This window comes from Mya arenaria, chromosome 1 (genome assembly GCF_026914265.1).
Source record: "Mya arenaria isolate MELC-2E11 chromosome 1, ASM2691426v1".
Taxonomy (NCBI): Eukaryota; Metazoa; Mollusca; class Bivalvia; order Myida; family Myidae; genus Mya; species Mya arenaria.
In genome coordinates, this window is record NC_069122.1 from 3,094,965 (window position 1) to 3,109,705 (window position 14,741).

A 14,741-nucleotide genomic window follows, 5' to 3' on the forward strand; every position below is an offset into this window, starting at 1 on the left:
AAGCAAAATGTTTGAATAAAATAATGATAATAATTAAAAAGACAAAAAGTAATTCATATCAAATGAGGATTACGCATAGTTTGACTTTACTTCTCTGTAGCGATATAAAATGATGTATTAATCATAGTGTTGTGCTGAATATCAGTGAAGCATTTATTAAAAGACCGTACGTTTTACGACGACATAAGAATAAATTGAAACTTATCCAGGCTTGTCACAAAATAATGAAGACATATAGTAAAGCAATAATGTTTGTTTATTAGTTCATTTTGTTCGTGTATATATTTTGATATTTTGATCAAGATCATGTAATATAATGTTGTAATTTTCAATACACCACTTAACACGGGCGTCAGATAGTGTAGGTGTTCGTTTTCTGATAATGTGCTATTACTTTGTTATTCTTGAAATCAGAACTCCACCTAACACGGCATCAGGGTCATTGACATGTTTTTTTTACTGATCAAGAACTTGTGATATTACTCTGTGATTCTTAAAAAAACAATCACCGATTAGCAAGGGCACTAGGACGTTGACGGTGTTGCATATATCAATACTGTCAAAGTACATTTGCAATTAGACCGAGGTTGGTTTGTTCAAACTTTGATGCAATGCATCGGTAACAATGATTTCCAAGAATGTATTTTATCACTAACTCAGAGTCAAATATTCAATATTCTGTTTATCAACCGAAACTAGTTTGTATACGGAAATTAAATTTGAAAAATACGGTGAGGTGGTCTTTTTGATAAACCTTTGTAAACTACCAAACTTTTAATCATTGAAAGTTTTAAACGTGTCTAGGAGATTTAATCTCATGCTTATTTTCTTATCAGTCAGTTCTGCCATTGTTTGCCCTGTTTAAGACAAAAACAAATACTTTTCATCTCCTCGATCGCATGATTAAAAACAATATGAGTTGAACAAGCAATCTATCCTAGGCTCCGAACAAATAGACAACAAATCACAACACGTATATAATACATTGCGTTTATTATGTTAAACACAAAATCAGTTTTGGTAATAGAGTAGCGGGTTATCGGTATTCGTGTATGACATTACTACCGCTACTCTTTGTACTTGCTCGAAAGCTTAAATGCTGTTTTGACGATTTGTGCTGCGAGGGTTTAAACCGTTCGCAGTTTTGTCAAGTAGCACTATTATTTTAGAGCATACAGCACTTATCTAGACAGATCCAGTTGAGAAGATGCCACAAAGTAGATTTATTGTTTTAAAAAATCACGAATGTATTGATTTTTAAGCCACAGGTGGGTTGCTAATTATATATTCTCAGGATCTATTTTCGTCTTACCATTTGTATTTCAGACATGATAGCATAGGAATGACATTTTCAAAACTAGTATTTGCACGCGCTGTTTTCGTTGCCGCAATGTCATTACATGACTTCGATAGCTTATAAAATGTTACATATAGGTGAAGCTGTAACACATAGAACCTTAGATAGTATTCTTAAACAACCTGCAGTTTCGTAACATACTAAATGCGCTGTGGATGTATATTTTGAAGTCAGTTCAAAAGCCGATATATTTTTCTGGTGACTCATTCTATTGCGATATGACTTTTTTAATACTTCTATTAGATGTAGGTTAATCGTCTGTGAATAGACAGACATTAACCAATACTGGGGCCGTACAACGATGACTAGGTCAGCTGTTCGGTGTTTACGCCTGTCTAATTGTATGTGTGTCACAATAAACCAATGATACAACTAAACATGCATTAATGAGGTTAATAATCCCCACTGGTTTTCACATATCCAACTTTAATTAGTATTTATTAATGACGTTACCGTTTAAACTTTAACTAGAGCATGATTGTCACCGGTTTGAACAAACACACATATGGGGTATATAAGGTTCCTACACACTAATTCCGCTATTGTAATATCTATGATTGTTTAAACATGTCTGGTCTGGTGGTATTGCATGTACTTTAATGTTGGCCCGAGATCTGTGCAGGGTTTATTCTTAAATGCTTGGCTTCTCCTGTCGTTTGGAATGTACTAATTTGTTTTAATGTGGATCCGTGATTGCTTACCTTATCTTCCTACAAGTTTTCAGAAAAAAATCCTGAAAATGAAAACAATAAAACGAGCTCAAACGCAATTTTAAACACGTTCACTCTTCTGTTTTCGTTAGTGTAAAACTGTCTGGATTGTTGTTGGAAGATGCAAAACATTGATATCGTTAAAGCTGTTATGATCTGACAACGTTTTACCAGTTAACTGCACGCAATTGATAGACAGCAGGAAACATGCAATTTTGAAACCAATGCCTCTTAAATCCCGTAGTACGAGCCACAAGCGTCAGAGTCGATTTGGTATTTGTTGAAATGTTTGTAATCAAATACAAACAAACTCTTGTGTCCTCCCTTATGTTGGCACTGTTGACGTTAATGCATTAACATCAATATTTACTGTACTACGAGTGATTCTTTAATAGTACGCCTTATTTTGAACAACATTTGGATCCGGGAGGATAAATTCGACTGTGAATATTTTTAGATTTGAATTTCACGTACGCTCGCCGATACTAAAAACACAAGAGTTGAATATTGAAATTAGATTATTTTGTGTGTGTTTTGGTAATATAACGTCAGCCGATACGGAATTTAGTTTCATTTATTTATTCAATCAGAGGCTTGCGCAGTATACTTTAAAACAATAGCTGGTTTATTTCTTATTTTTTTGTCAAAATATATATTTATAATTTAAATTTCTCATAATTTTCTGCAATAGTCGATTCTAAATTTACTATGATCGTTTTTTTTCTTACAATTAATCTGGAATATGGAATCTTCTATTAATTTGTATTGTGTATAAATGCATATATTGCAGTTCTTGGGGATGTTGTTGATAATGTTAGTAATATAACAGTCCCACTCAAACCGAGATTTTAAAACTGTAAATTATACTATGGTACTTAGACAGTCCGTTTGTTTGCCTGCCTGTCTTGTGTTTAAGTATTTCATTCTGAAAATCTGGTTGTCATTTCATCAGTTACTTCACCTCTGCCCCTATGATATTTGTGTGGAAAATGCGTGTATGCATTTCAGTGTATAATGTCCATATTCTCTCCAGACTAAGTATACAATTGAAATCTGAGTTGAACCATACAATGGCATCATTGCAATGTCTTTATGGTTTAATTGTTTAACCAACCTTAACTATTTGAAGTTGAGCACATTATTGTTCCTATGTATCTAAACAACTTAAAGTAAATTACTGCCTATATTACTTCAAAGGCATGCATAGGCGTAAATACATGAACATTTGTTAAATCAAAGTCACCAAGGTTGCATAATCACCTTTTAGACAAGGCAATTGAGAAACGAACAAAGCACACCACCATAAAATCTTCGTATTATGCGTTTAAGAATCGTATATCGTAATAAAATAAAAAATAAATCATTCATCGATTAAGGGAGATCTGTGCTGATACTTAGAATATAAATTTTGACACTGCATCACTACTATATCAACAAGGGCTAAATGTTTTTATTCGTTTGAGGAGGATGATAACTAAAAAGCAAAACCATGTGTTTTAATTGACGTGAGAACAGCTGTGGCTATACTATATTTTGAAGTATTGTGAAGCTAATCTTCAGAGACGTTAGATAATGCTGGAATGAGAGAGAGGAACCATAGAAACAGGTGATTTGAAGAGGAATCAAAGAGGACATTTCTTAGATTTATGCGTGAAGTAAATCCGGGCGTCTTAGTGTAAGACCAGATATACATGATATTGACTAAAACGGAAATAAAGATGATAGTTATTCTAATTGAGTACACCAAGGGATCATCTTTACCGATGTATTGACACATTTTCATATGAAATACTTCCCTGCGAAAATGACATTTTCTATGCTCCTGGATCAATATTCATTTACCCCATGGTCTGTTTGGAGAATCATTATTTAAGACAGCAAACAATTCTTATATGTTGAATCCCATTCTTAAATAAAATATTAATAAACAAGCCTGTATGTAATATAAATTAAAATTATTATTCTTTTAAGGTGTATTGTTTTCAACTCATATTTTGTTATAAATATATCTCATAATAAAGATTTCAACATTCGGATTTCTGCACCCAAACCCTCAGACTAACGTCTTTAGTGAGTATGTGCAATTGAGATGGCCATAGCCAATCACTAAACCAACACTATTCGTTAGCTGATGCAACTGTTTTCGTGAGGCGTTTACAGATAATTACGTAAGATTTAACACATAACATACAGTACAATCGTTTTTAAGAAATCTCATGGAAAAAGGTAATATTTGATTACACGTGTAGATCAATTGTAGAGTCCTGATTATATCAATTAAATACTGTGCTTAGTTAAAGTACTGGCTCGGATTAAACAGTTGTTGAAGCACTTATTTAATACCGCATTGTCGTTTTCTGGTATGTAGTTTAAACGATTTAATCATAAAAATATAATATTGCTATTAAAATATGAATTTCACATTTTTCTCATCGCTGTGTTACTCTAGCTCAATGGCTTCCCGTCTCGCACATAGGTGGCGGTATCTATCAAATATGGTAATATTCTTTGTTTAAAAGTATTTACTGATATTGTCACATGTATACAACTTATAATTATCTGGTTCATCACGTTTATGAGCATGTATCTGTATTTGTGTAATAATGCTTGAAACAGAAACAAGAAACGACATTTAAACACATACAACGTTTATTTATTAACAAGTGTACAAAAAAAAAATCAAGAAAGATATGCTTACAATTTAACGCCTAGCATAGTATAGTAGTCCAACATGTCACTAAATGTTTTCAGTGATCATTGATTTTTAATTTCCCATATTAAGTACATCCACGTGTACTATTGAACATATAATTCCACTAAAGATGGAAATGTAAACCTTACCGAACAGTTTTATTTAATCCGAAATTTTAAATTATTCTGGAATGATTGGTCTAGTTGTATAGTTTCCTACCTAACACTCAATAGGCTGATAGTTGATCACGCCGAGAATGATAGTTGTCTAGTGTCATAATTCCATAACTCTAACCTACGAGTTTGTGTGTTTGATTTAACCCGAGGAAAGCATGTAACGACCTCTCGAATTTGACATTATCACTGGTTTCTACCGAGGAAATATACATGATTCTGATTGTATATGCTATATTTTCTCGTCACAATAAAGCATGTAAAGAATAAAACTCTTAACTTAATAATGACTTTCGGTGACATTCTACATATTTTTGTTTTCAGAATGCACTACAAAGAAAAGCACAACCACTTCGAAGCTAGTTTTTTATGATTTAAAAGTAAAATGCTTTTTTACCTTCAACGAAACCTTAACGTTACTTAAACTAAATATGTTTACATGTGTAATTAATGATTCAATTCATTATTACCCTGCATAAAATAAAAAAAATGTCTGAAAATGTCAAATTATTTATGTTTCATTTTAAGACGTGCATTTCTCCTCATAAATAACAGCATGGTACTGACAATTCGTATATGTATTGCTTTTCTAGTTATCTCACATATGTGAGTATATCATGGCTGTAATCAATTCCCTATGCATTCTGATAGCAGACAGAAGTCCGCGCAAACTGTGTATCATTCCATAAATCAGTTAAAGAACAATTTAAAGACGCCGATATAATGATTCTGTTTTCTCAAGTGTGTTAAAACATATTCCATTGAAAGTAAACAGGCAACATTTGTCACAAGAACAGTGTTGGTATTTCAAAGGAGAGTTTTCAACATCAAAAGTACATTAGATAACTTTCAACCGCAGATGTGAAAAGTAAGCATATCCAATTTTTAATTTGTATTGTAAATTCTTCACAGTTATTTCATCACAAAAAGTATAAATTTCACTGTGAATCCGAAATAAGGTTTGTATGAACCAATGCGTCTTGTTAGTCCATCCTTATAATAGGGAGTGGTGACTATATGATAAATATGACCTTTTTATATTTTGAAAGACATGCTGCATCATCTGCATGTAAGAACGAGCACGTGTGTAAGACAATATTGGAGTGTTTAAACAATTCGATATTGATATTTACTCTCTATTAAAATACAACCTATATTTACAACCTAAATTGCTGATAAGCAAGCTTTATGTACTACGCTTAATCATTAAGGTTTTCACATTTCACGGGTTTTAAAGGCCCGCCCGTTGCCAAATATCCGATACACACTCCCTGTGTCAAATTATGCGTTGAAAATGTGTCAAAAAATAATGCTACGCTCAATCCACCCATCTTAATCATTTAAGCCTTTTAGATACTTTGTGCGCATTGCAGAGGCAAGAAAAAATGTTTGCAAAAGTCATTGAAGTACCCGATATTTAACATTTCATAAAACGTTGTATTATTTTTTAATAGTAATACATCTATAACATATAGTAATTTGTGGTCATTACCATAAATATAATGTATTAACAAGCTGCAATTGCATTACACACTTAAGACCTCGCATACATTGCAGACTGCATTTATTTAATTCAATAGTCAATGTTTTACTGAAGCCTTATTACATGGCAAAATACCTCATCGGAAAAGACTCATGGGAAAGTTCAATCTATACATATTTTGGTTAAACCCATGAGGAAGTAGTTTTTTTTATTCCTGTTGTTACCAGACAAACTACTTCTGGGAGCATTAAGATTTATAATTGTAAATTATGTCATTAACAAAATTGGCTTCTTTTTATAAAGATGCAAAATATTCATATGTTAAATGTGGTCATTGAACTGTTTGGCATTCCCTGTGGAAAATAATGTTTTAAGAACTCCTAACATAGAATCATTAAACACAGTACCAACATCCACGCTGCCATTGAACTCATATTTCGTTTTATCACTCTTAAGCGTTAATCAAAGCATAATGTCATGTTAATGCATAACACGTTTGTCTAATTTGTTTTGTTACGACGACTTTTTCACGTTTAACGCATGTAAGGATTTAACATCTAGCCTCTTCAAAAGATTATCTCAAACGTCGGCTACTGGGCTTGCATGTGTAGGCGTTCAATTCAATTGAGACACACGTATCGATTTTAAACAATGTTTCTGCGTTGAATATTTATTTTTCAAAATAACTTCCAACTGGACTATTTAAAAAAAAAATTCAAGCAACTTTGAAAGGGTCGTATTTACCATAACTCTATTAAACCAATACTTCTTTATTTAACCTTGTGAGTACAATTTGCATTATACACTTATTCATCCAAGTAAAACTCTTCTATCATAACCCTTACCCTAACCCTATCCCTTGCATATACTTTGTGAGAGAATTCATATCAATCATCAATTCCTTCAGGAACAATCTCCAGCAGTTGTCACATATGTTTGTATTAGGCATGTCAGTCAAATCATAAGGTGCTAGCGTGTCGATATCTTTGTAGCTTCTGTTCATTTTTATTCTCACAATAGAGTTATAATATAGTGACATTTTCATAATAATTTTTCCAATAATCCAAATCGCTTCCATAGATATAACATTGTATTATTGTGAGCATTAAGTGTACAGTTCTAACGGTTCATAATTGCACTTAATTTAAAGTTACACATAAAGTAAATAACATGGTCGTAGAAATAATGGTTTCATTAAAAATGGTTCAATGGTTGCCTCCTACATGTTTTGCACATTTCAGTCCTTATTGGAGGAAGCTAAAAATATTCTCACTTTAGAGAAAATATCAGCCTTTTCATTTCGATTTTGTTATTAGACGTTAGTCGAAAGAAACACATCTGAACTGCTGCTGCTGAAACATTGCTATTGTGAAAGCTGTTAATATTTGAAATCGTTTTATCAGCAAACTGCACGCTAGCTTATCAGCAGGAAACTTGTACTTTTGAAAACTATGCCTCTCAAATTTTGAATAGAAAGCCGCTAAATGTAATAATAAGACAAATAGGAAAAAACAAGCAAAACCAACATCCAGAAAGCAGGGAAATCACGGCTGCTTGAGGTTCATTTCATTGTCATATTATTTTCAAAGAAACTCAAACAGCGGCATCAAAACTGTTTTATTGAAATAGTATTGGTTATCTCAAGAAGGTTGTTTTTGCTATTTCATAAACCGGACATTGAAACACAAGATGCTATATCTATATATATAGAACGGTCAATGGTTAAACAGATAATATACCATCATTGTGACCGCTCATCCTTAATATGAAAGAAGGAAACAATTTAGTTATAACTACGTAGTATTGTAATGGAAATACAAAGTACTGTAATTAATTACAAAATGATATGATGTTTCCTTTTTTTCTTTTTGGAATGCATTTGCACTTTATGCTACATGTGGTTTAAATACAATTTACTATAACTGTCAAAAATATTATTCAGACGATAATTTACAAATTAAAAGGTATTTGGTTACAACGATTGTATAGTCTAAACGAAACATGCACCCTTTCTTCTACAGACAATCAATTTACTATTAAAGCAGCCAATTGGTGCTTTAAATGTTCACTGTCACAAATATAGTTTACGCGTTTTTGTTGTAAGCTGGATTGGTATGTTCAGCGCCCTCATCTTTCATTGGCAAGAACTATTCAGAATAACTTATATTCTCTTCTCCGTCACTTGCTTCCTGAAGAGTAATTTTAATGTTACTGGATCATTCTGTTCGAATTGCGTTACTTTTTATAGTATACTGTATATATTGTTTTGATTCGCATTTCAATCGTCTTAAACTGTCATTTGACTATATCTGAGCATGAAAGGAATCTTCAAATGTGCAACGTCTATGAGGAAAAGAATGTTAAATGAGGATGTATATGGTGCCTTTTTAATAGGTTTTCTCTCTCTGGGACTACAAAGACAATATAAATGCAACATTTTCTATTAAACTCGACACAAAAGCAAGGAAAGAATTAACATTTCTGACACCAATGTTTCTCTTACGAGTAAATTATAATAGTTGATGTATCTTTCGTCAGATTATTTCAACGTATTTTAATGGCCTAGACAATTATATATTTGCCTCTTTACATACAAGTAATTGTAAACCATCATAAACTTTGCAAGTATCATGCATTTAAAATATTCTGCACCAAGATGCCTCTCCTCTTAGACTATATGTTTAAATAAATAATGATAGTCCAAATACAAAAGAGTAATTCATATTAAATAGGGAAAATTCACAGTTCGACCTTACTTCTCTGTAGCAATTTAAGATGATATATTTATCATAATGATGTGCTGAATATCAGTGAAGCGTTTATTGAAAGACCATAACTTTTACGTCGATAGTCGAAAGAATTGAAATTTATCCAGTCTAATCGCAAAAACAAAGAAAAATATAGCAAAAAACTTATGTTTTTTATTACTTCTTTTTTTCCGTCTAAACGTAAATAGTTTGAAATTTTCATCGAGATCACATGATATTATATTGTTAAGACTAATATTTATAAGTGCTGTTTTAGGTGTGCACTATATAGTATTAAATGTTACATATAGGTAGAAATATGAAATTGTTAAAAATAGTACTTAAAGTAATATAAATAAACAAGCTACAGTTGCATTACATGTTAAATGCGCTTTGGATGTATTATTTCTAAGTCAATACAATAACCGATATGTTTTGCTGGTGCCTCATTTTATGGCGATGTGAATTTGTTTGGTATCACCTTTATAAGATATAGTTCAATCGTCAGTGCAATAGACTGAAACGTAATAAAACTTGGACTTATTTCACCCTTGACCTGTGCAGGGTTTGTTTTCTTTAATGTTTTACTTATAAGCCTCTCCTTTAGGTTGTTATGTACTAAAGTGTGGAAACTGTGGATCCGAGATTGTCTTCTTCATCTTCCTACACGTTTCCAGAAAACAGTCCTGAAAATGAACACAGACAGGTTTAATTTTAAAAACGTCAAATATACTGCCTGGATTATGTTGGAAGATTCACAACAAAGCTATTTTTAAAATGTTATTATCTGACAACATTTCATAAGAGAACTGAACGTATTGGAAAGACAGCAGGAAACATTCAATATTGAACCAATGCCTCTCAAATCCTGTTGTAAGAAACAGAATTCACAGTTAATGTCAGTATAAGAGAACAAAACGAAAGTGAGCTCCATAAATGTATGAGATGCGAGTCTCAGTGAGATTTAGACTGTTCATTGAAAGCAATATTTGGTGCGGCACTTTCAACACCCCTAGTGCTGGTTGGTATGTGATTATTTTTCACAAATCAAATATTCATTTTACAACATTAAAGATGCCGCTATAAGTCTGTGTTTTAATTGATTACGTCATTAAGTAATTTGAACAGCAGATCCTATCAAATTACAATGGTTGAAAAATCAAGAAAGTGTGCCCTCCTGTCTCCGTATAAAATAGAATTTCACTCAGTTTGCATTTACCGTCTCCAATTTTGAAAGAACAGAATATAACAAAGTTCATTTAATTTACTTAAAGTTATAAAAACAATCATTGTCACGGAAGAGCATATTCCTGTAGTTTGTTTTTGCCTGCGAGTAGATCTTGTTTGCAATATTTGTCAATGAATACGTATTCCGGCGTTCAACTATTTTCGTATTATTTTCATATATATATTCTATAACATTTGTTTTGCAAATAAATCGCCTGACGGTTTCACCATATCCGATCTTGGCACTTTGAATAAGGGTATATTGTTCACAAAAATGTAACTCCGAAAGTGTCCTATTCATCTGAAAAACAAAAACGTTACATTTGTATACTTGTTTCATTACAAACCACTATAAGTCATAAACGCCCAACACATCTCTTAAACCCCAAAACGTCTAAGAACTTAGGCTGAATGTTTGATGAAAAAAACCTTCTATAAAGACGCAAGGATAACGTTAACAATAGGCGTGACAGCTGACAAAACAACAACAGTTTTTGTATCTGATAACTCAAGAATCAAATTTTAATTATATCGTTTGTATTTAAGTATGTGTTTGTTCCGTTTTTTCCGTATTTTTTCGTCTTCAGTGTAGCTATTAAATTCTCATGCGATAATAACTTGTGATATTTGAATTTTAAACACTGGTTTTAACGGGAAACAGGGTTGTTAACAGTGTTTCACCTTTCAATTTTGGCAATCTGCATTTCCAATTAAATCGAGACTGCCATATTCAACCAGCAGCTGCAAAGCATACACACTATTTCTTTACAATAAGGTTTTCAATCCCTAACTAAAGCTTTTAGTCTCAGTGGTGACAGTAATGTCAGTGGCCAAATATGTTTTTCATATCCTAAAAAAATCGGTTTAATACGGAAATGAATCGTAAAGGTTACAAAGGATACCTAGGAATTTCTTAACTACATATTTACACTAGCCACATCCTACTCATTGGATGTTTTACAAATAGTTCATTATACTCAATCTCAGTGGATTTATTTATGTATTTTCATACTTGTTAGACTCTGCAAACCTTATATATTCTCAACCGAAGTATATGCGCGCGGGTGTGCGAACGTGCGTGTGCACTTGTTTGTATTCATACCAACGGGGCGCTTATATTTATGAATGTACAATTTCAAATAAGGCTAGCCAAGATTGTTATGCCGTACAAATCACGAAGGAACTTATTTGGATGAGTGTCAGTGAGCGTATATGTACAAAACAGCAATTCCTTGAAAAAAAGTCTATATGCAACCAGTAGGGGTCACTTGTTAGATATTGCGCTATCACCCTGTGATAAAGTCTGAACCGGAATCAGTATACATCCATTTAATAAACATAATGGTTTCTTTTCCCCTTTGAAATTTTATCACCGCGTGCCCAATTCATTTAAAAGAGTACAAAAAGTACATTAAATTTAATATGATATGGAACTAGTATTAAAAGATGTGACAAACTTTATCATTTCTTTTCCGCTTTGAATTTTGGTATTTGCGTGACTCCAATCCATTTGTAAGAGTACATGTTTGCGACGTGTTTGGAATTGGAAGAGCTATTTGAAACCTTTATATTTCATATACATATACATCCGACTCGTGATCTTATTATAGTACAGCAATGTAATTCTGTTTGCCAGTGCTCTCCATTGACCGATGAGTAATTAATACAATGTATTACCTTTTTTAAATAGATGGTCTGTTTTTCACAAAGCTCGTTTCGTTGATAAAATTCTTATAAGTTTCAAAATATCGTGAATGTTATAAATTTTGAAAGCATATGTTCCTGATTATATAGGAGATTATTTTTGACAGCATGTTTACATATTTGCTGATATATTAGCCTTTGAACAACAAATTTAACAATTAGCCTTTCTGGGTCTAAGTGTTAGACACGGACGTAAGACGTCCCTTGCAATCACATCATTTACTATGATCATGTTTAAACACATTACAGACACTCAACGAAAGACACTTAGCATCACAAGTATTACAAAAATATATAACCATCCTTGGCAATAAATGCATGGGTAACCGTAATCAATTGTGAAAGGGCTGCCTGTTTTTAGCAGGCTTGCACGATTTCAACTCTAACATTGTCCAACCATCTTCTAGCATAGAATACCAAATATAACACCAACACTTTAAATCAAAAATCATACACAAGACAACTAATGTTTTCATAAACTTAAGGTAGGTCAGCAAGGCAGTTTCAAACGTTGCGCCAACGTTTAGATAGTAATGTAGTATTAACTAACTTTTTGCGTCCTTTCTGTTGTTTCATCAAACTTTCTCAGTGGGGCTTTCAAAATGTTTTTTTTTCTTGATTACGCATCGGCTTGGTCAGTGTTAATTTCTAGAAAGCAGTGTGTTTGAAGTCGAGTTTCAGCTTTCAAGGAGTCCAAAGTACACATACCTGAATGACATAAAAGAGAACTCTATACGGTCAAATATTGTTTTGAAATATCTTTTAGGACGTGACTGGTGTTTGAATGTTATGCCTTATTTGATCGATTGTAATGTTTATCCACAAATATTCAGAACTAAATTTACATTTCATTGACTTGATATCAATTACATAAAAAGTTTGTCAGCGATAGCCGTTGCTATTCTGGAATTAATTAAAAGATCATTCAAGCTAATGCCTTTTATTATAGTATCCATGATAAGCAAATTAAAGTTAAGGCAATGATCAGAACATAGTTAGATACAACATAGTTAAGTTACAATAATGTCACCGTTTTGTATCTGTTTGTGCCATACATAAGACTGTTCATTTTTTAATTGGCCCAACGTACTTCAACTAACTTCAACGAAGGTATTTGCAACAATCTAAGTATATCCGTGGCTATATCTTGATGAAACTAGTGGAGGGCAGTGGGCCTTCTCGACTTGTTCGATCGGGATTTTGAGTTACTGGAGTTGGTATGTGTAACACCCATCACTATTAAACCGTAATCAATGGTTTTTCAGCAGTGTTATCTTCCGTACCACTACCGTTCAGGACCTCTATGAAATCTGGAGAACCGTTAGCTTACGTCACCTTAATACACTTCCTAGTTATGGGCTTCTTATAAACAAGAACAGGAATTTTGAAAAGTTCATTTGCCTTTTTCTTATCAAACATATAACAAATAGCAACAGGAGTGTCATAGTAATATAATTACAATTATAGAAAACCCATTTATGAAAAAAAAACATATGTCATCAGTTCAAGTTTGCCAAAAGTAATAATACAAGTCCTTTATGTGCGCTTTTATCGAAACAAATTTAGGTTTGCTAATATATTTAGTATAGGGTTTTGACAAAATTTAACCCAATGGAACATTTTGAATTATCTCATCGTACACAAATCGCAATTAGTATCGTACTTATGTTTAATACGGAGCATCCAGTGCTCCGGTTTAACGTTCAATTATTACATACATCACTTATCTTTTACATCCTATATATTTCATGGCGCTTTACCTATTTATTTCATAACACACCATCAACTATTCATAGGCTATTCAGTATGAAGACGTCAAGTATCGTCTTACATCGCTAATTCGCAATGCTCATCATTAGATGACTCACAACCTAAATTGATTATTTATCTCATAACACATCAACTATTCATAGGCTATTCAGTTTGAAGACGTCAAGTATCGTCTTACATCGCTAATTCGCAATACTCATCATTAGATGACTCACAACCTAAATTGATTATTTATCTCGCGTTATTATTTCGCGTTTCATGGGCTAGAGCCTACCTGTGATAAACCAGTACTGAGTACATTACTTTTCCAAGCACTATCCTTTAATTTCCGAGCTCCAGGGAAGGGAGCTTCTTCTTCCACCTTTTAACGTCGTTCGGTATGACGTTGCCGGGGATCGAAAAGACATCCCCGCTTTGTAAGCGGATGATTCATCCAATAGGCTGCGGAGACGGTGAACCAATGGCTTCAAAGTAACATTATAACATAAGGTTGCTGTCAAATATGGCTACAGTTAGTTATGGTTAAAGCTATGATTTATACTTGTTGATATATATTACATAAGCTAAAGGTATACTTAAGTCGCCTAAAATACAGTTACAGCTCTATATTAACAACGTACAGACAGAAGTATTCAAACCTACAGCTATAAATATATCTATAACTATAATTCACTTTTGTTGTATTTGATTTTTAGCTACAGCTGCACATTACGGTAAGAATTTAAAATTTACATATGTATATAAATCTTTGGCAATAAATACAGCAGAATCAATAAATTCACAGCTTAAGCTGTATTTTGTGTCTAACTGTGTTTGCTAGCATATACTTGAGCAAATTGGTTCGACATACAGATAAAACCTACTGCGGAGCGAAAATG

General features: G+C 32.7%; 1 protein-coding gene across 10 annotated transcripts in view; it reads left to right on the forward strand.

The window, feature by feature from the left end:
* Window positions 1–14,741, forward strand: part of LOC128234062 (corticotropin-releasing factor receptor 2-like) — a 339,798-nt gene that overhangs the window by 140,464 nt on the left and 184,593 nt on the right. The window lies entirely within an intron of this gene.